Source organism: Hyposmocoma kahamanoa, unplaced genomic scaffold (genome assembly GCF_003589595.1).
Source record: "Hyposmocoma kahamanoa isolate Upper Pololo Valley unplaced genomic scaffold, ASM358959v1 81, whole genome shotgun sequence".
Lineage (NCBI taxonomy): Eukaryota > Metazoa > Arthropoda > Insecta > Lepidoptera > Cosmopterigidae > Hyposmocoma > Hyposmocoma kahamanoa.
In genome coordinates this window covers 8,679,505-8,700,959 of record NW_020654080.1, presented here as the reverse complement: position 1 = coordinate 8,700,959, position 21,455 = coordinate 8,679,505, and the positions used below count along the sequence as shown (strand labels likewise).

The window sequence follows — 21,455 nt, the reverse complement described above, 5'->3', positions numbered from 1 at the left end:
CGACTTTTCACTTGATACAATACATGTAATCTATAAATCACCGTCTCCATGACAACCAGAAAAAAGTATAAAATATCCAAAAAAGTCCGTAACAGTCATTGACTTACAAATAAATAAGTCAATGGTAACAGTCATATTGTCACTAATGGCGCATCCACACATGCCCGGCGGCATGGCCGGCGGCCGTGCCATTTGCCGCATCTCAGCCGCGACACGCGCGGCTTTTGGTTGCCGGCGGCAGTTTGCTTGCGGCTTCGATACGGAGTGGTAGTGTAGTCGTATTCATATATAACATAATTTAACAACACTACTGCGAAAATTGCAACCGCATCTGCAGGCCGCCGGTAAAGCCGGCGGCCTGCATTCAGCGGCAAGGCGGTCTGAAACCCGGCGGCATGTGTGGATGCGCCATAAGAAGTCAGAATCTGATGAGGTAATCCCATGGAAATCGGAAAAAGCCATATAGATAGGACTAAATGATATGGACGTGTTCAGTAAAATTCACTCAAAATTTCTAACATCCGTTGGTTACTATTTGAAAATGGTCACCACTCAAACCTCTGTGATCTAAATTTTTTTTTAAACAATTTTTTTTATAATACCAAATGACGGAACGAACAAGTCGTGCGCCTGGTGGTAAACGACACTGTTATGGAATTGCAGTGCCACTTAGAGCTGTAAATGACATGAAAGTTCTTAGGGGCACTGCCACTGCGTCTGTTACACTGAGACATAGGTTGACAAGTCCCATGTGCCTGTTATTTCACCAGCACCCGTACCCTCCAAAACCGAAACACAGTTATGCTCACATTACCTACTGTTTGGCGGCAGAAATAGGTAAGGTGGCAGCACTTCCCTGGACAAACTCTTTCACAAGGAGCTCGACTACTTACTTTTGGTTGGTGCTCAACTCAACCTTTATATGATTATAACTTCCATGTTTAGTACTATCAACGTAACTTATATAAAATAAACAAGTAAGTACAAGACATATAACATTTTAAATAATTGCTTAAGAAAGTAAAAGCCTCAGTAGTTAGATGGTTTTCAGGCTTCACCGCCTCTAGAAACACCGCAGTATGTAGATATGAGTATATTTTCAACTAAGTATAGTGTATAGGAAATGAAACTATTTTTCCGGATTTAAATAGCGTTTTTTCAAACAAACGGACGTTTCGGGCCCTTTACAGGTCCCAGTATTTCCTCTAATCAATAATCTGACATAAGACTGCAGTACTAATTAACATGTTTTAGTTTATTCTAATTTCTATTATTAATTAATAATAAATTGAACTTAATAAAAATTCATTCAATAAAATAATTTGTAAAACTTAATGTAGCGTAAATTGGAATATTTTCTTTGTAAAATTAAAAATAAGGTATTTAATTAATAACTATCGTAACTATAGTGAAAAAATAGGGTGGTTTGCATCAATGTTAGACATAACTGGTTGAAGACTGTACCGCCTCAGTCAACCGTGACCATGGGACCTGTAAAGGGCCCGAAACGTCGGTTTGTTTGAAAAAACAAATATACGCGATTTAAATCCGAAAAAATAGTTTAATTTCCTATGTGTAACAATCGCGAAAACGTAAGAACTCGATAAGTATAGTGTAATTAAGAAACTTAGGGCAACTTCAAATTAGACACTTATAGAAGCGCGTTCGCGTCGCTACTGCCGCGCTACTACTAGTTTTCAACTGGCTTATAAAAGGAGGAGGTTTTCAATTCGTCTGTAGTTACGCAATTACTCTGGCATTTGTGAACCGATTTTGATGATTATTTTTTGTTGGAAAAAGGGTATCTTAGTATTAGTTCCATTTAAATTTTAATAAAATATTCCACCTCTAAGGGTGGAATACTATGAATCCAGTATCGCCCACTTTTGGGTAACGGATTCCATTAAATATATACATGTATTTGCCAATTCCACGAAGTTTTGAGGTCAGTTTGTTTTTTTTTTAATCATACAATATATTCTTGTCTGCAAACGTGGCATGCGTGTTGCGTGACTGAGGCGCTGCAGCAGTGCTTCTAAGTATTGTATGATAATTAATAATAGCGCGACTGCAGCCCCATAGACGCTACTGCAGGCATCTAATTTGAAAGCACCCCTATTCACTAAATAGAACAGTTGATTCAGAAATATGAATTTCTAATTTTTAAACACTTAATTAATTTAGATTTACATTTTATAACATTAATTTTTAACCTAACGTATAGGTTAGTGTATAAAGAGTATTTTACTTTAAGCAAAGAATAGATCTGGCAGAAAAAGGAATTTAAACAAATTTAGACTTAATATATTATGTCATTATTAACTCTGATTATAATTTTTAATCAATACGATAACGAACCAAAAGTATTTATATAGTTCCCACAAGAGACGTTAGATGGCGTTGGTCGATTTTTACGCTATATCCGAATTTGCATTAAGATTTTCCTTTGTATTACTTCTACCGAATCAAAATTGCGATAGAATATTTAAGCAGCAGTAAGTATGCATGGGAGTGTCACGTTTTTATTGGAAGGGCTACACGAAACCTTTCGTTTAGCAGATATCTCACTTCGTTGTATAAAATGCGTCCCCTGCGGTACGCATCTGCCGCTCTCGTCCTGATTGGTAAGAGAATGTTGGCTTTACATATTTAAAATATGAACTAAAAACACAGTTGTTTTGAATGTTTAAATTCCAATTCCGGTAAATTGGTATCAAACAGATTTAACGACATCTTCAAAACGCCCTTACGGTATAGGTATCAATTAATCATTATTACCATATATGTACATATTATCTTTTATGATACCAATTGACGGGACTAACATATCTCACTGCTATTAAGATAGTGTTGTAACTCAAAATATGTGAAATTTAATATTATATCATTACTGAATGTAAAATTTGAATCTATACACGTCAAAAAAACCGTCGTTAGAATATTGTAAGAAATAATCAAAAGATATCTATTTAGCTCAAAATGAGACACATTTATATGAGCTCTAGCTCTGGCCAAAATAATCTTTATTCAAAAATATTAAATTATTTTCTTCATTTTGTTTTTAAATATATTTGAGAAATTGTTTAAGTGTCTATAATAAACTATAACATCATACATTTTAATGATTTTTTGCGGGAAGTGAGTAATTCGTTTTTCATCGATTCTGAGGAAGTCCACTTTTTGAGTTAATACACTATTGTATTAACAGTGCGATATCGTGACCTGGCAACACGCTTGACCATAGCAGTTACAGTGCCACTGCACGCATTACCGCTTGGCGGCGAAAATAGGTAAAGTAGCAGTACTTCCCTGGACACACTCTTCACAAGGTAAGTAGAGCTCTACTGCCACTAAAGTAGCAATAGAGCTCCTTATTTTTGAGTTTTGGTGTAATTTGTTATGGAAAGGGTTGGGGAGGAGAGAAGTGTTTTGAATGCAATGGAGAGGAGAAGGGGGAAAGTGATTAGACATTTGTTGCGTGATAGTGATAATTGAGGGAAGGATAGAAGGGAAAAGAAAGACAGGAAGACCAAGAATGGCGTATAGTGAAGAAATAAAAAAGAATATCAAAGTGAACAGCTATAAAGAGGTAAATGAAATGGCTATGAACCATGAGGAGTGGAGGAGGCTACACCGACAAGAGTCTGGCTCTTAAGATGATGAATTCCATGCTCAAATATGCGCCTTTCGGTAAGCAACGTTTAAAATAATTCAATCAGTATTTTATTGCATCTGGCAATGTAAGGGCACTCGTGCCTGACATTGTACGCGATAAGACCACACTCATTTCTTGCGAGTGAGAAAGTCATGAATATTATGATGTATGGCCGCATAGATAAGGAAATTAGACTACGGTGTTAGGCAGCTTCTTGTTTGCAATTTTTTTCATATGTGACAATTTTTATACAATTAGATATTGGTGGCGATGACTGTTCCCTTTTAAACGTGTTGTTGTACCGTCGTTGTTTCCGATTTTCATAACACTAGTGCGTTACTTACTTACTTTGGGATCACAGCAAGGTATGTAATGTTGTCAAATCGATACCTCCAAAGAACACAAATATAAAAAAAGACCTAATAATGTTCAAACAAGTTGAGTTGCAAAATCGCAGTTACTACAAAATTTCCTAAAGAATAGATATTCTTTGTTAAATAAACTCCTCAAACTTAAATGATCATTTCACACACATCATCAATGGTCATCATCAGAAATGTTCTAGATTTTTGGCCTTTTTTAAAGTTGTATATGGGCTGATGCTTTGCAAAGGACATTATAACTTCCAAAATGTGCAAGTGTAGTTGTCATAGCAATATAATCTTTATTTTGTAGCAAACAATTCTCATTTGCTGACGAGTAGACCATATTATTATGTAACATCAGCTTATTAGACAAAAATAATCCGCAATAATGTCTACTGAGTGACATCGTGGACAGGTTGACTTCCTGTTGCAAAGACTTGTAATGAGATTTTAATAGAGTACAGACATCTATAATTAGTGCTAACAATATTCGCTTCTATGATATATTTTACTATCATAAGAGTACTGAAGTTGAATTCATTGATATCCATATCTGCAAAATGACAACTTTTCATAAAATAGTCGATTACTTTTTCATGCTTCAATATATAAGTTATATCAGATATTCTTTTTTTGTTTCATGTAGTTCGTATTATTTTTGTGGCTTTCATGTGATAAAAGTACTTTTGACTTATGATTTAGTAGCTACTTATTAAAGTCATTATCGATCAGAAAACGAATAATTTAAATCAACCTACATTTTATTAATTCTCATCCGTCAAAGCCGTACAACTTTCTTCCTTGTCTCTTTAATGCGTAGACCACAACCATGGTCGTATCAGTTTTTCTTTTCACATGCTCCGTGTAAGTCACAGCGTCACTTATGACATTTTCTAAAAATACTTTCAAAACGCCTGTTTTTCGTAAATTAAACCAGAAATTCGTTTCACACCGCCTCTTCTGCTTATCTTCTAATTGTAGGTTTCGTTATGTGCTGGATATTATCTTGAAGAACTTTTCTGTGGTGTTACAAACCTCCTTTGCCGAGTTCTTTCCCGCCTTTCCCGCGATCTGTCATTTTTGAAAGTTTTTTTTAATGAGATGCTAAAGGGACGAATATTGCATAAAGGATGGAAAAAAGTCTAAGGAATATTGAGAGACAAATGTCTTCCAGGGAACTACTGCCACTTTACCTATTTCTGCCACCAAGCATTAATGTGAACATTGCTGCGTTCCGATTTTGGAGGGTAAGTGTGCTGCTGAAATTACAGACACATGAGACTTGTCAACGTATATCTCACGGTGAGATATAAGTTGCAGTGCCCCTCAGATCTTTGCGATTTAAAACTCTGAACGGCACTGCACTTGTTATGGACAGACGTGTCGCTTGCAACCACGCACACAACTAGTTCGTCCCGTCATTTTGTTTCATAAAAAAATTATCACATGTGGCTTTATTGTAATAAGGTTACAAAATGTTTGAATTTTGTCCCATATGCGTTCCATTATTATTCATCCGATTGCGATAAAATTTTCGTGTTTTGTTTTGCCCGCCCGCAAAAGTTTCTGAAGTATTAGAACCGTTTGAAACACCAGATGGGCCAATTGTTTCAACAAAATGTTTCTAAGATCAAGTGGGGTAAGAGGAACATACTTTATTTTGAGTCAGATAGTTTGAGTTCTAAGAAGAACAGATAAAGTCTTACAAGAATTTGGAAGTACACTGAAATTTCCTTTGTTTGCTTTACATTACATGTTTTAACTATCATTATGTTAAATTAAACACTCACATTGTAATTACCAAATATGTGCAAATTAACGTTTCTCTTCCCGAAAAGATAGGCTAAGAGGAACAGCTCCTTTAACTTTTGTATATAAGTTTTGGTTATAGTGACCCTCTCCATCAACCTCTTGGTTATGCGGGAAAGGTACTATAACCTGTCCGCGCACAGGAACCTTATAAGTTCAGATTCTGACCCCAGATCAGGCAGTGTACAGAGTTGTCACAGACCTCTGTCACTTAACTTCATCCAGATCTCGAGAGGCTAGTACCTCGGGAGAGCCGCCCCTGGTGCACGTACCGTGCCCTGTCTATTTTCCAGATAGGTACCGGAGCTGTAGACATGCGCACTTCCCGTTACGCATCGCACAACTAGCGGTGGCCACCGCTAAGTCATCGACTCTAAGTCCACTACTAAATCTCCTCATTGGTGGTGGAGCTGTAAGACACGCTCACCGACCGGCGCCAAGAAACGGCATCTCTCCAGTTCCCACTAACCTAGGTAGGCTAAGAGGACAAGTCAAAGTTTTTTCTTAGAAAGCTTGGTGTTGGATACAAGGAACAGACAACGGGAAGCGAATGCTCTATTCTCATACAATTGTGGTAGCAGTAACCGGCAACTTTGTCGACTTTGTATGACAATATAGTATTCCCTGCTAGTTTGCGCGGCGCCGCGCCGCAATGTATACCTGGAGTTCCCAAGATTTCACACCTGTTAAATTTGTTTTTTTCCGCCTTTTGGATTTGAAGCATCATAGCGACATTTCTTCGAAATTCTTTGTTTTATCGACTGAGAGACTGTAGTGGTACACTTTTTAGATTATGAGTTACAAGCTTTAAGTCCCTCTTCCCCCGGTGTTCCTCTTACCCCACCCAAACTTACCAAGGGTACGAAATGTTTGTATGTTTGTCCCATGTGCGTTCCATTATTATTCATCCGATTGCGATAAAACTTTCGTGAGTTGTTGTGCTCGTACGTAAAAGTTCCTGAAGTATTAGAACCGTTTTAAAACATCAGATAAGCCAATTGTTGCAAAAAATGTCTCTACATCCAAAAAGGCATTTTGCAAATGTACATCTTTAATATGCGTTTTTCTTTTAGTGTTTGTAACGAATGGGTCAGTACTAGGCACCTTATTTAATTCATTATAGTCGAGTTAGAAAAATCACAAAATATAATACTTCCAAATAAGAAGATTTCAATCGCATTTGGTTGGATGATGCTTCGAATGTTGTCGGTAAACTGCGGTTGGATGAATTCTAATACGATTAACCAATGGAACCCTAGGGTTTTTCCACCTCGTAACGACGATGATAGTGGAGGTTTTTCGACATTCCTTGCTCAGGAACGAAGTAATTGTGATAACGACGAATAACGTTAAGTAGTGATCGTTATCGGCGTGTTCTTTTATACTTCACGGAATTTTGCTAAAGCAGCTGTATATAGAAACACATAGAACCTTTTATGATATATACCTTATACTTGTAATGTGATGACAATGTTAACGAGTCTGTATGCCTGGACGTGCACAGTACTGCAGCAAAGCGGCCGTTAAACTAATAATTTTTTATAGTCTTCGAAAAGTTGTACTTTAAAATGCTGTTTATAGTCCTATTCCTCCTCTTCGTCTCCCCTACGAGAGATTGCGCGTCATAAAAAACAGCTGTTATTTAATATCTAAAAATAAAAGTTGTTTCCCAGCAATTATTTTTACTCCATGTGTCTTAATTTGATGTACACTATGCGTGTATTTCAGCTTCGTTATGGGTCTTTTTACAATTGTATAATTTGCAGATATATCTGCCAAAAACCAGTAATGTAAGCATTACTGCTTGGAGGCAGAAATAGGTAAGGCGGCAGTACTTCTCTAGACGAACTCTTTCACAAGGAGCTCCACTGCTACGGAATATGTCTGAGGGTAATGGGTGCATTGGCAGTGCCCCACAGATCTTACGATTTTGTTATGGACAGGCGTGTCACTTATCACGCGGCGAAAATTTCTTTTAATATGATGTAAATAAATTCAATCTAACCATGTCTATAATTTTTTTTTTTGCACCCTCTTTTGTTGCAACTGCCTTTCCAACTCTTGACGTCTATCGTACAATTACCTGAAAGTAATTGCTACTTAGCAATAACGCCGCCCGTTGTATATTATTATTCTGTGATACTTACACTAACATTAGGCTCAACTCACACTGGCGTAGAGTCGAAGCGTCGCGATGCGTCATGTTTTTTGCCTATAGCATATTCATCTCTGTTTACCCATTGTTAAGGTACAAATTTGTGTTATGTAAATATGGATTCGCGCGTCGTTGCGCGTCGCTTGGTTAAAGTCGAGCGGTTTAGCGTGTCGCTGCGCGTCGTCGTGCGTTACTTGCACACAGTGATGCGTCATACGCCGACCACACCGTGATCTGTCGCGAAGCGTTGTAGTTGAACAATAGGACGCGACGCGACGCTTCCACTCTGCGCCAGTGTGAGTTGAGCCTTACTATTGTGTGTTGTCATTGTAATTTCTTAATATGCAATAAAGAACATTTCATTCAATCATTCACACATTTCAATTATAAGTCACGTTCTCAAGATAACTGTGAAGGGGTTGTAACCCTAACAAGCCGTGACCAGGTTCACGGCAGTAAAACAGAATACTTCCGGTACACAAATTATATCTGAGGTCGAGTTAAGAAGAAATGGTAACAAAGAAGTAAGGCTGTAACAATAAAAAGGTATATATAGAAAATCAGGAAAACCAGCAATATAAAATACTCCCTAACTTTATGGATATAAATAGTCATTAAGTAGACACTTACCCCTAAAAGGGCCGAAATATACTGAATTACAGCTACATATTCATAGGTACATGATAAGGCTGTAGACTGTTATACACTTATTAAAATTGACATATGATTTAGATTATGTTATGATGATTATAACTTAGTAGAATAATCAAAATTAGACGATTGAATTTATACAGCTCCGTCCGCTGTCGCGATCAATTGATTACTAATCAATCTAAGCCATGACGACGTAGTTTTACTAAGTCAAAGCACTGTAAGTGTTATTTATACTATGACTATGATTTTAACCTTTTAACTAACAATTTTCACGCACACATATGCGTTTTATACTAGCAATCCAATTAAAGGGCCAACGTCTGGCGACAGTTATGTATAATTCTGTTGAAACAATTTAGATAATATTTCAGCGACATATGGTTGTGTTTGCTAACTTAATGAAAGCATAAAGTTGAATTTAATATTGTTTTTGGTATTAGTGGTGTTGGCTACGAACTTGGATTATTATAACACTATCGCGCATCTTAGCTATTAGGGAACTATTAGCACAATACGTACAATAATGTCATTTTAATACATGTAGTCAGATGTTGCAACAGGAACATACTTTATTTTTAAGCGACTTAAAAAAAATGGAGGAGGTTATACGTTCGGCCATATGGATGTGTGTTTTTCGATTTCTCCGTCAATTGTGGACCGATTATGAAAATTATTTTTTGTTTGATAGGGTGTATTCACGTGGTGGTCCCATTGTCACGAAGTCATAATCTGATGAGGGGATCCATGGAAATCGAGGAAAATCCTCAAATTTTATGGGCATGTCAGTTTACTTACCGGTTTCTCCGTCAATTGTGGACCGATTTTGAATATTCTATTTTTTATAGGTACTCTCGAAGTGATCTCTGATACCTATAATGCTGTTTCAGGTTCTTTTCAGCTACCATAAATAAAAAAAATATATACCGCAAATAAAAGTCGACTTTTCACTTGACACAATACATGTCATCGACAAATAACCATCATCATCAGAAAAAAGTATAAAATGTACAAAGGAGTCCGTGGCAGTCCCATTATCACCAAGAAGTCAGAATCTGATGGGATCCCAAGGAATAGAAAAAAGCCGATAAGCATACTTTTGAGATCGACTTTTTTTTTTCGATGAAAAATTTACAATTATGAGTCAACTGTTTTGGGCTCTAGGAAGAAAGAACAGATAGTCTTAAAAGAATTTTGAAGTACACTAAATTTGCCTTTATTTATCAGCATGTTTTAACAATCATTTGGCTACATTCAATTCTTACGATGTATTTGCCGAAAACGTGCAAAATGTCCTAACGTTTCTCTTCCTCCGAAAAATGGAGTATGACGAACAGTCATCGTATTTCTTATACAAGTAATGTATTCTTAAAATTTTTTTCCCCTTTTCAATTTGGAGCATCTTAGCGACATCTCTTGAAAATCGTTCAAACTAATTTGTTCGTCTGTTTTATCGACTGAGAAATAATAATGATGCTAAACTGTTTACATTATGAGTTAAAGAGGTTTCACACGACGACTTTGCTTTGCTACACTTGGGATCTAAAGGGGATTGCATCGATGCAATCGCGCGTTTGCATCGCTGCTAAAAGTCGCCATATGTGGTTACATATGGCGACTTAAGTTATGTGGTTACATAAGAGTGGTTACTCTTAAGGCTTCAAGTCCCTTCCCCCGGTGTTCCTTTTACCCCACCTGATCCTATTATTTTTACATTAATTGTATATTTTAACACTGATACAAACTGTAATTCTTTCGTATTGACAATGATTATTATGACCAGTGCGCTTTTAAAGTCGGCGTCCCACTGTACGTGATTTTAGAAATTTCCTGGCACGATCAAGGACCACCGACAGCCAAACACTAGCTCCAACCTACCAATTACAGAATAACAACCCATCGACGCATACCAGCTGTGCCTAATGTTCGCTATGCATTGATCAACTGGACTTAAAACTTTGAACTCTTTTACACGATATTGCCTTCACCCTTCGTAAACCATTGTTGAATAATATTCGTTATGTATACTGATGTGGTTCTTTAGAATTGACGAGAATTGTATCTGCATTAGTTTCATCGTAATAAACGGGGTTATTTATAAAATACGAATGACCTCCCAGAACTATATTACTAACAGTTAACTGCCTCCGTGGCCGAACGGTTACCATGCCACGCAGAGGTCCCAGGTTTGATTCCCGGGTCGGGAGAAATATTTGTATGGCTTACATTTATTTCTCTCGTTAGTTTGGGTGTAAGGTGTGTTTGTCTATGTGTGTGTTCATGGCACCCGCGACACAGGGTTTTATTTTATTTTTTTTTTTTATTGTGACTCGGCAAAATGACTGCACCGCGCCTGATGGAAAGTGCGAATACAGTCCAAAGATGAGAGTAACGGATGGAAAACACAAATATCTTCACTCCGTCACTATCATTTTGCCGGTCTGGCCAAATGCTTCTTCACACTACGTTTGAAGGACCCGATGTTATAGAGGGGAGGGAATACATGCGCCGGGAGTTGGTTCCACAATTTGATGGTTCGGCATAAAAACGAATTGCCAAACTTTTTAGTGCGGGACGGTATTGAACTGACCGTCCAACTGTGGCAACGCAGTCCGGCACGGGTGGTCCGCTGATGGAAAGGAGAGGAAGGGATAAGGTTGAATAACTCTTCAGAGCACTCACCGTGGTACAGGCGATAGAATACGCTAAGAGACGCTATATCTCTGCGAAGCTGTAACGACTCCGCATGCTCAGTTACATGAGGATCGTTGACAACACGGAAGGCGTAGCGCTGCAGTCCATCTAGGGCATCGAGCAAGTACTTGGCAGAGCCGTCCCAAAGGTGCGAACAGTACTCCATGCTGCTTCGGACCTGAGCTTTATACAACAGGTATCGCAGCTCTGGAGTAAAAAATCGGTGCACCTTGTTCAGGATGCCAAGCTTGCGCGACGCGGTACAGATGACGCTCTCTATATACTCTTTATTGCTCATGTCCTTCCGGATGCTCATCCCCAGCAAGCTGAGCTTGTCCTGCAGCGTCAGCGTTGTACCCTGAAGATGGGGAAGTGGAAGGAATGGGGATTTTTTGGAACTGAACGCGCATACCTGGGTTTTCTTGGCGTTGAACTCAACCAAGTTTCGGGAGCCCCACGACGATATATGTTCCAAAACATGGTCGAGCTCAGTGACAAGTTTTTCCCGGTTTCTCTCAGGGTCCTCCCGGCCGCTTGACGGTTGCTTATAATAGCAACCGTGCACTGTGCTATCATCTGCATAGCAATGAATGTTGCCAAAAGGCAACAAGTCATTGATATGCAGAAGGAACAGCGTGGGCGACAGCACGGAGCCCTGTGGCACCCCAGCATTAACTGTCACGAGCCGCGAAGTGCCTCCGTCAACAAGGACACGCAATCTTCGCTCGCGCAGAAAGCCGGAGATCCACAGCCGGAAGCTTGGAGAGGAGACCACGGTGCCAGACCCGATCAAAGGCCTTAGCAATATCCAGACTTATCGCTAAGGTTTCGCCCTGTTTGTCGATAGCTTCACCCCAGAGATGCATTAGATACGCTAGAACGTCACCCGTTGATCGGTTCGGCCGAAACCCGTACTGTCGATCATTAAGAATGGAGTGACGTTCCAGGTGCTGGATTATCTGGATATTTAGAATCCGCTCCATCACTTTGCAGAGCACTAGGGTTTCCCTAGTGCGGGGCTATGTTGTGTGTGCGTTATAAAATAATAATAATAATAATAATTTTTGTTTCAAGACTTATGTGATATTAATGACTTTGAATAAATCACAGGATTTGACTGTCGCTCAAAAATAGAAATATTTAAATAGATCGCTCTAAGCTGTGCTAACTCTGTGCGGTAACAAACAAAGCGCTAGCGTAAGCGATTTTTTGAATTCCGATTCGAATCCGGGAAACTACGAATGTCGTTTGTACACCTAGAGATAATATGAAAGTGTCGTCGACTCGTCGTCGAGGAGGACGTTAGCATGTTTGAACTTACTATATTACTTCCATATGTGTCATATAGTACAATAAAAACTGAAAAGTTTATTTTCGATCAATTTATCATGTTTTACTAAAAGTCATGGAACAAAAGCTGTTGCTTATGATGCTATTAATAGTCCTGCATGGTTGTTAATATTTTACGAATAACAGATCTTCTCCGGTTCACATTGGTAGAAAATGTGTCTTATACACTTCCCAGTTTTAATATATTAGTAAGTTATATTGCTTGGACGATTCGATAAGGATTGGGCCTTTTGAAAATTTATTTACTACATGCAGACAAAGCTCAGGGACCGTATTTCAAAGTAGGCTTTTTATAAATAATATATTTAGGCTCCCTCACTGACAATTTCAAATATAATTAGTAGTGCTAGTAATAAATTAATAATAGGAACCAAAATCGATATCACGATAACAATTTACGTACAGCCGATACCGTAAGATACCTGACCCCCTAACCGTCTATTTGGTTCTGGGTAGATCAGTGCGAAGAAAGGCGTTGTTATGCCCTAAATAAACCCCACGGGCCTTTTTTCTTTCCATTACAGCCATAGTCGGTAAGGATTTTTTAATTTATAGCACGACATACTTCTTTACATAGGTCAGGTTCAAGTTCGCTTAAAATTTAAATATCTATTATTAAGAATTTCTTATGATTGATTTTTATTATTTTCTGTATAAAAAATTACCAAATTTTTTGATTTACAATCCATCATGGCAGTATGCGTGTTTGCTTTTACATTATTTTATATTATATTATCTATGAAAAATTAAAAAAAAAACAAAAAACCCGCCATTTGCCAAATCCCTAATTGCTGTGTGTGAACCATATTTTTATTGTATTTATTTCCTCGCAAATGTGATGAAAAACATTGTATGTATCACGGTAAAAAAATATAAAACTCGACTTATTAAAGCCGTCAGCCGTTGGTTTCGGGTTCCTAATAGACCCTCGTTAGTAATTTATTGTATAATGTCTTTTACATTATGTGTACTACTTAGAATAATAACGCATAGAATGATAGTTTCATATCAAACGAACTGTCACAAGTAAGGCAAAAATCAAATTCATGTAGGCTAGTTTTAGTAGTAGGTTAATTTTCGGTTTTAGTGAATATTTATATAAAAATACAAGTTGAAACGCGTTATTTTCTTGTGGAATGTGATGTTAGTGTCTATTTTATGTTTGTCTGACGTATTTTTACACTCATTTATCGCACATTTCGTCATTTTAGCTAAAATTCTTGAGCTGTTCGCTGTGCAAGTTGACCTTGAGCACTGAAGGCCCGCTCGTGTAGGCTCATTGGGAGCGCTTCAATTTGCCTCACTTAGCTTGTGCGGACTAGGTTTCTATGCGTTATTATTCTAAGGTATACTATTTAGCTAAGCTATTTAGTATGACTTCCTTATTGTAAAATTAGTTAGAGAATGACGTTGTAAAAACTTTTATCTAGTTTTACTGGTTTTACCAACCAAAAAGCTGCAATTCCTTTATACTTTTCTGTTGAATGCGTAAATCAATAAAAAGTTTTTACTTTTAAAAGTTTTTATTTGATTTGTCTCTCAGAACCAAAAAGTCGGCTAAGGGGTCCGGTATCTTAAGACAATGTTATTGTATACTTGGTATACCAAATAGTTAGGCTTTGGAGTAATTTCCATAAATCTCCACCAACGTAGTACTTCCTACGCAGTGGGGGTTTGTGGAATAATAATCTGCACCAATATTATTATTAATCCTTTATGTGCCAGATTCGTTATTTGCCAGAATCCTGTCAACAGTATGACACAAATTAATTATGTTTTAAAGTGCTAGAGGATTTGAAAAAAAATTGTACTCATAAATGATATTTTGGTAAATGATGTTATACAGAGCGTAAGATATTGTGAATACTGGTGTAGTACAACTGGGCTGGTCTTTTTTTATCTCTCCCACCCATTCAGGCGAGAAAATTAAGGAAAATAGTTGTAAAATTATGTCGTTTAAGACAAGTTTTGTTATACACAGTCAAACAATGTAAGACAAAACAATAATTGATTGCTTATGCTAAATCACCCAAGTTCCTTAACCTCGTGTTGGCTGGTTTTCATAAAGCTGATTTTTTCATAGTACAAGTGACGGTACGAACAAGTCCTACGCCTGGTGGTAAGCGACACGCCTTTCCATAGCTGTTGTAGTGTCCACAGAGCTTTAAATCGCAAAGATCTGAAGGGTACTGCCACTGCATCTGTCAGCCTGATACATTAGATGACAAGTTTCATGTGATTGTGCCTGTAATTTCTCCAGCACCATTACTTTTCAAAACTGAAATGCAGTAATGCTAACATTACTGCTTGGCGGCAAAAATAGGTGAGGTGGCAGTACTTCACGGGATGACCTTCACCGAATGCAACTCTCATAATTTTATTTGTAAAACTATTCAGATGTAACTTCCATTTCCATAAATACAATATTTAGAAACGTACCGTCTTGTCAATCCAACCAAAACAGAAACTTCATTAGCCATCTTGTTGCTTTCATTTGACAGGTTTAAATTTGGATTTCATACGCAAATATTTTGACCGTTAGAGCAATGCAATGTGGGTTTATTCATGCATAATGCTTCTGTATAACACATGTACACAGTTATTATTTTAAACATTTTATATTTGTTGATATTTTATTAGTTCCCTTTGTTTTAATTTTTTTTCTATATATTTTTCAAATACCCCTTTTTGAATTGCGTAAGCGAATCGGCTGTTTAATATATTTATATCGACTTTTTATGTTTTATTATTATTATTACAACTTACTTTTTTTTCGAATGGCGAAGATGAAGTGGCAGTGGGTGAGGCGTGTAGCTCATAAAATTGACCGTCGTTGGTTTTAGAATTAATGCCGAAGCGTGTTGACGACATCCCATTAAAAAAATATGTGAACATGGACGCAGTTCTGATGCGTGTTTCGTTAGTCGGATGGCGACCTTTGAGACTTGATGAAAACGTCTTTACGGGAAACGTGTCCTAGGTCGGAGTTCTGCTAGGTAAAGCAATATATAAATCCAAACCTCCAATGAACACTACGTCAACTTTATTTTTTGGTCAGTTTCTGTTATTTTTGTAAGCACCCATATTTATTTACAAATATTATGCTCCCCGAATTTTGTGAAAAAAAAATATAAAGAAACAACAAAATACGTATTTTGTGAAAAAAGCAACAAAGAAACTAAAAACAAAATAAAAACAGAACAAGTCCAAAAATTAAGTTGGCGATCATTGGAGGCATCGAAATATTCCGATTGCGAAAAAAGTGAGTGCGGTACCAATTTATAAATTAAACATTTAGAAAAATAAATATACTATAATCAATTATGTATTGGCAATGTTGATCTTTTGTCATATATTTGGGTAATTTAAGAATTCCCCTTTCATGAAAAGAAGCACACATTTAAGTGTCATTTGAAAGTATCTTCTTTATCAAAGTGGAATAGACGTGTCCATTCAAAGAATTTTGTAAAGAACGAAAAAGGTGAACAAAACCTACCTAACTGCAATAGTTTTTAACATCTTTGTAACGATGTGTTGCAAAGATGTTAAAAAGTATGTGGGTGTGACGTTAACAATACGCCTATAAATATCCATTCGCTTCTAGAAACGTTCTTAAATTCTAGAAACTTTTTCTACAAAAATCAATACGGTTTTGGGCTTAACAGGTTCGCTTTGAAACTTATGGATTTTTTTAAATTTGCACATGTAAGCTAGATCGTTTTTATTTACTTTCACGTATGAGTCACTAAAATAAAGACTATAATCACGTGGTACCGGTGATTTTTTTAACCAATGTTGCCAGTTTATCACAGTCAAAATAACACAAAAAATAATCAAAATTTTTTTTATTTCAAGTTACAAAATTGGTACCTATAGGACTTACGTATACGGCACATGATAATTCTCTAATTCATCCATAAGATGATCTTTCCCATCACTTTCTTCTAGAATTTTCCATATTTCTTCCGGCGCAGACTAAGAAATCGGTTTACCTCGTGGTTTTGAGCGTTTTATGATAAACGTCGACTTTGTGACACTTTGTATAATTTTTTTACAATTTATAATAAACTTTCGCTATTATTTATAAAATTTTATTTTTATTAAAAAAAATTAATTTAAAAAATACAAATTATAAAACTAAAATAATAAACCGAATAAAATTAAGGAACTACCACGTGCGTGCGTCATATATGTGGCATCAAGTAAAGAACTCGTACGTGCGTGCATCACTTGGGAAAAACGTGAAAATGGGATGGGGATTTCCGAAAATGATTTTTCTGTCTATGAATGTAACAATATATATCAATTCCAACAAATTTGCAACAAAAAAAATTGCACGTGAAAAGTCCATTTCTTATTTGGAGCTGCACAGGGTACGTGTTAATCTAGTACACTCTGCCGCGTCATATATCTGTGTTCGTTTGAATTTTTGTTCACCTATACATATATATTTTTATTGGCTGTTTATGTTAGTGCGCTTCATTTATTTTGAAAGTTTGAATTAGTTAAGTTTCTCAATAAGAGAATATGTAATTCTTATGAGAAATAAATATTCTTTAAATATAACTCACATTTCTGGGTATTTTTCATAAATTATATATTTAAAAAAATTTAAACAACTTTTTTTTATTTTCCGTGAACAGTATAACACTTTAAACGTAACTGCTTCCGTGGTCGAACGGTTACCACTCTGGTATGCATGTAGAGGGCTCGGGTTCGACTTCCGGGTCGGAAGAAATATTTGCGTGGCCTACATTTATTTCTCTCGTAAGTACTCGCACTAAGCGCTTTGCTTTCTTTCTGATACGTACGGTAAAGGAATGGAATACTCTACGGGCATCTGTTTCCCGAAAAGTATATACAATTTGGGGCTATTCAAGGCTAGAGTGAATAGGCATTTTTTAGGCAAACGCCTTCCTTCGTCGATGCGAAATAAAAAATATCTATGTGGGTATCTATGGCACTCGCGATAAAGGGTTTTCCTTGTACGGGGTTATAAAACAAAGTCTTTCAAACCTTTTCGTTTAAAATTAGCTACCTATTTGCTATAACCGGATGAACTTTTTTACCAACCTTGTATACGAGCGACATATAAGTCTGCTCAAAGTAATAACCATTGGACGAATAAGTCCAGTAGGGCTAGCACGATAGGGCTCGACTAGCACGAGTGCGACATAAAGCACGAGATACTGCTGTTCTCGCATAGATATCTCGCACTTTATGTCGCTCTCGCGGAAGTCACGTCTTATCGTGCTAACCCTACAGTACCTCTATAGGCTTACGTGATGGTAAGCTATGTACATCTCTCGAGGTCCAACTGAGACCGGGACAGGATGCAACTGAAATTTAATTATTTTTTACCAGTAACCAGTCACGGGATCACACGATACTCGCATTTGGGTTCCGTTACAACTTTAAACCGACATCGAGTTCAGATGCTACAAACTCTAATTTTCATTCTAATCGCGATTTCAAGGACTCTTCAGAAAATCGTTGTATAATTTGTAATTTTTCGACTCGTTTCATCCGTAAGTACAATTTCTCCTGTACAAAGCTCGCCTAAGTAGGTATTATAGTCACCTATGTCTACCGCAAAGCTGCTTTACAGAGTTCCAGATTAGAGGGCAGGGAACACAAGAGCAATCGCACGCACGGCTTAAGTTCTGACGTTACACGACTGACGTTTAGTTTGACTAAAATTAACAAAATTTATACACAAAATTAAAAAAGAGTCAGCCGTGACCATGAAAAATGGTATGAAGCGTTGTTTGGTCGAAAAAACACGTATACGCCATTTAGATCGTAAAATATTTTTAGTTTCATTTAGTTTCCTTTCCTACTGTTACTACATAGTAAATAGAGTAGTTAATACCTCCCTCTAATATGATAAAAATGAAAAAGTTTCGTTTCCTATGTTTAACAATTGCGAAAACTTAAGAACTTAAAATCATTACTAAATTATTATGACTCAACAAATGAGAAGCCGTTTCATGATAATATACTACTTAAGCGGATTGCGGCTTGTTAGTAACAGCTTCATGTGATTGAATTTCTGAGAGCTCATTAATTCTGTAATAAGTCAAACCACTGAATAAATTTCTGAATCAAGTGTTAATTGCAAAATTTAATGCTTTGTTTATTACCTACTAGAAACCAACGAATTGTACCAGTCTTCCGAAAACATAATATCATAGATGTATTTATTACATACTCTGGCACATTCAGCGGAACAAAAAATGTGGGAATTGTAATAGTAACATTTTATAAATAAATAAGAATTCAATATAAAGTGACAACTGAATAATTTTTTTTTCAACCGACTTTAGAAAAGGAGGTTCTCAATTCGACTGTTTTTTTGTATGTATGTTACGCAAGAACTCTTTTGTGTTTTGTAAACCGCTTTTGATGATTCCTTTTTTATTGAAAAGAGAGTAGTGGTCCTCCATACCTCGGTAGTGGTCCCAAAAAAATATTCCACCTCTAAGGGTGGCAAACTAGGGGATGAATCTGGTTTCGCCACTTTCCGGTAACCGAGTTGAATAAAACTTAGCAAATAGATGTCTGGCACCGTATGCTAGAAGACGTGGGTTCGAATCCGGCCGGATCGAAGGAATTATTTCTGAATGTTCGATCATTGTATTAATAATTATAACAAACTAGTTGAGTAATTTCACAATAAAATAATTGAATATCAATTAAATAAGAATTTAAATACAGTAAATAGCGATCTTTAGCCGGGGTTGGTAGCTGTAAAGGTATCTAACTGGGTGACGAAATACTTTCATAGATTTCTCATAGATGCGCTACGGCTAAAAAGTCGTTGAAAAACTAAATACACTCGACAACAAGCACATAGAAAAATTCGTAAAGTCCGCTTTTTCGTTCCGATGTGGTCTGTGGTTCGGTGCCTTACTTAGCATAGCGTCTGGCACGGTATGTTACAAGACGTCGGTTTGAATCCGGCCGGATCAAAGGATTTTTTTCTGAGTGTTCGATCTTTGTATTAATAATTATAACAAAATAGATGAAATTCCACGAACTTTTGAGGTCGGTTTTTTTAGTACTCTGTACTGAGTTGATTTAACATCGTCTTAGTACAGCCTTACTCAACCTTTATAGAAAAGAACAATACATATTAAACAATACGCATTTGTCTAAAGATTTTGTGGCAAAGCATTTTAAACATTGGTTAAATAAATCTTGAATAAATAAAAAAGGTTTTTCAACTAAAGTTTGCGAAATTTGCAAGATCGCAAAATTAACATGGAACCGCTCGACAAACCTGTATGAAGTAAGAAGTTAAAACAAATGAATAAAAAAATGACAGTTGACTTTTTATTTTCGAATTAGACCAGTGTTTTGAAAAATTTTCGAGTGTTCTGCTAAATATTATGTGTACGTATGTACCGGATAGTAAAAAAAATTACTTATCTATGTACAAAACAAAGGAATTGCAGAAACGAACCATTCGAATTACGTACTATGTTTCATAACCTATTCCAAATTCAAATTCCAATATTCTTCTTATGTTTATTTTTTTTTTTAGGTACATTACATTTTTTTTCCTTATATGCTTTTAAATTACAACGTAGTACCTACGTAATAATAATGTTTACGATTGTGAATTCATTCATAAAAACAATAAATCTCCCACCATTGTACACGACATCAAAGCTAAACGGCAGAATTTAATCCGCTTCTAGCGGCAGAATGTATGATAGCTGAGCAAATTGCCTCGTCCCAAGTGTCCGTGGCTTAGTGCGGCTGACGCGTTGCGATAAATACGTCATTTAGAATAGCTCGCAAGCCGGGCACTTTAAAAATTCCATTTTCAAGTTTGTAAATTTATTTTTGAGTTAGCCGTTTTTTAGTTAGTCCCCAAACTCAGTTTTGCTTGCTTCATATGACATTGACGCTTGTTCAATTATGCCAAGTCGGGATTTTTAGGTTGCTTACAGATTGACTGCATGTTTACGGTTAATGTTTGTAGTCGTAATCAACTTCATGCAGCCGCGACCCCCACTGCATGAAGTTAATAACTACTTCACACATAACTGCATGCAATCGAAACTCAACTACATGCAGTTGAGATTTCAACTTCAAGGGTCGATGTGAACGATAGTCCGAGAATCAAAAGTAGTAGACATTCTTACGAGGATACATTTTTATTTTTTTTGCGTATATATATTTTTTTGCTTTTAATCGTTTTATTTTTGTTTATGTCGTTTAATTTATCAAAAGTGGAAATCGCCATTTTGAAATAGTTGTAAAATTTGTTCAAGATGAAATGATGTCTTAATTTCAGGTACAGTGCACAAAAAGTACCTTCTATATAGCAATTTAATAATAGTGGATGTGAACTACGAAAAGAAACAATTGCCCGTGGTCCACACAGGTGAACCAGAGAGGTGGTCCACGGGCAAGAAGCGGATCTATCCACACTTCATGCTTCCGTTTTTGGCTTCGATTATACCGGCGCAGTGTAACTATAGCAACAGAAGTAGCGTTCATGCTTTCATCCCGACGTCAACTTTTGCCAGGATACACTTGCATACATTCTATAAATTTGACTTTTAAAACCAGAGAACGTGATCTCTACAATTTGCTCCTTAAAAAAAACAATTTATCTATAGTTCACGTTCATTATAGCCGTCAAAATCAGAGGACGACGCAAAATTGTGGCCAACCTTGGAACAACTATTAGTGTTTGAACGCCGTTTTGTTTTCTGTTGTTGTTTTATTTCATTTTGTGTTGAAACTAAATTGATATCGTGTG

The 21,455-nt window shown here is 36.7% G+C and overlaps 1 protein-coding gene and 1 pseudogene across 4 annotated transcripts in view; one reads left to right on the top strand and one right to left on the bottom strand.

Annotated features, from left to right (window-relative positions):
- The window catches only part of LOC113234187 (collagen alpha-2(XI) chain-like), a 170,022-nt gene that overhangs the window by 87,580 nt on the left and 60,987 nt on the right, over positions 1-21,455 (top strand). The window lies entirely within an intron of this gene.
- LOC113234188 lies at positions 4,792-5,225 on the bottom strand (annotated as a pseudogene).